Raw genomic sequence first — 2,517 nt, forward strand, 5'->3', positions numbered from 1 at the left:
CAGAATGAGTTGATGGAGAAAGTTCAGGTGTTGTGTAGAGGTAGGATAGGCCACCACAGGACTTTTTTTGTTTTTTTGTCAGATAATAGGTGAAGGAACTCATGGACCCCACAAATTCCCCCACCACAGGAGTAGTGATGTGGCCTGTGTGACCCTGTGTACACCTGCAGGAAATTCTATACTAAAAGTGGGGGTGGTCCCAGGATGGCCTTATGACTTAATACTTGGGCGAGACTGCCCCATAATTTGGGAATTGTATGAGCACAAGCTCAAAGGTTCAGGGTTTTTTTTTCCCAAAAGCAAGAACCCACAGAGGTTGCAAATAATACTGTGTTGCAGAATGTTGATACTGATGAAAAGTACCAGGTGGCTTAAACAGCAGAAAGTGAGCCCAGTTCCCTGGTGGTATTAGCGGGGAAGTGGAGGGTACCTCCTCTGAGCCAGAATTGTTAGATCTCGGGGCCTCCCGGGAAGATTTCCTTAGTGCTCATTTGAGGGACCCTACTTTGATCCCCGCCAGGTATTGAACGGTGAGCCACAGCAACCTGGGGCGGATACACAGTTCCCCCATTTTTCTGTGAATCATGACTTGTTGTACAGGGTAACCAAAGTTAATGATGAAGTGTTGGAACAATTGGTGGTATCCAACACTTTTAGGGCTAAAGTGCTACATTTAGCTCATAGTCATGTACTTGGGGGTTACCTTGGCGCGGCTAAAACTCAGGAACAGGTTTTGCAGCGTTTTTATTGGCCCGGAGTATATCGGGAAATTAAGAACTACTGTAAGTCCTACCCCACCTGTCAAAGAGCCACGGCAACACCCTATTTTCGTAGTCCGCTGGTACCGCCTTCAATTGTCAAAGTAGAGGCCATCCAGAAGTGGCCCTGTCCACTCACAAAAAGAGGGTGCGTTCCTTCCTTGGCATTGTGGGGTATTACAGGAGGTTGATTCCCAACTTTGCCAGTCTAGCAGCACCTTTAACAGATCTTACAAAAGGAAGGAACCCAACTGTTGTTCTGTGGAGTGCTGAAGCAGCGTTCTGACGTTTGAAGCAAGCTTTGTGATGGGAACCAGTGCTTGTAGCCCCAGACTTCCAAAAAGAGTTCCTGATACAAACGAATGCCTCAAAGTTGGGTCTGGGGGCAGTTCTGTCAGGATGGTTGGGGGAGATGAGCACCCCGTTGTGTATGTGAGCCGGAAGCTCTCACCGACCGAGAAGAATTATTCCATTGTGGAAAGGGTGTGCCTGGCAATAAAATGGGCTTTGGAGACACTCCGCTACTACCTGTTGGGCCAATCCTTTAAGTTAGTATCAGACCATGTGCCCCTTACGTGGATGGCCCAAAACAAAGACAAAAACTCCAGAAATACCCAGTGGTTCCTCGCCCTACAGGACTTCAATTTTACGGTGGTACATAGACCAGGGAAGGTACACCAGAAGGCTGGTGCCCGTTTCCCAGGTCTATGGCCATTCTGTGCGTGGTGTCCAGACCCCTGGCCTGGAATAAGGGGGGAGGGGGATATGTAGAGAGTCAGCCTGGGACAGGCTGAAGAGAGGGTTAATTATAGAGGCCAGGTACATCCCTTTCAGACCTGTTTATTAAGCAGCTGGTCTGAAACTATCAGTGGGAGCCGCCGGTCACACGCACAGGGATGTCAGGGAACGAGCGGGGGCGCGCTCACCCCCTAGAGGCTCGTGGGCGAGTGACGTACCCATACGTCACTTTGCCCAGGAGAGGCTGACTGCCGCCGTATATGGTCGTGCGGCAGCCAGCAAGTGGTTAAAGCCTGTTTGCTGCAAAGACTGTGCTTTATCTTGCTGTTTATTTGTGTTAAAAGACAAGACTTTTGTTTCTTTTGCTTGTTTTTGCCTTTTTGCTGAATAAAAGCATATTTAATTTCACTGGACTGTCTCTGAGCTGGCTGTTCACCCCTCTGATCCCATACAAAATACTTAAAATAAAAGATGGACTCACATAAATGTATTGTATATATAGATTATTTTTACACTGTTTTCAGAAATGTATTCATGCACTATAATTTGAATGCACTTTATTGAAGAAGAGAGCTGCACTTTTTTGTGACTATATACATTTGTTGTATTTTGTACAGGTGGTTGGATGCATAGTGGTGCTAGCTGCTTCCTATAGTATATAGAGTTGAGTAATAGGTGGTTTATGCACAGGGATAAGGCGGAAGGTTTTTTTTCACATTTATATATTGATAAGGCATTACAGCATGTATCAAACACATATCGCTATCGGTCAAAGTCTGGTTCCATTCACACACAAATATTAGGACTCTTGAGAAGCTTACAATACCATTCCTGGTAATATGGAATTTGAATACCTAAAAATGTAATTAAAGCTATGTAAATCATAACATTTTTAAGGAAAAGAAAGCTTTTCAACTTAAAGCGATCTAGTGCTTTGCCCATGTTGTCTTTCTTTCCTTTTTCGTGCTTAAATGGAATGGTGAGAGAGCAAAAAAAAGGTAAGTATGTGCAGCTGGTGAGA

Source organism: Pelophylax lessonae (assembly GCF_965119305.1).
Source record: "Pelophylax lessonae genome assembly, chromosome: 2".
Taxonomy (NCBI): Eukaryota; Metazoa; Chordata; class Amphibia; order Anura; family Ranidae; genus Pelophylax; species Pelophylax lessonae.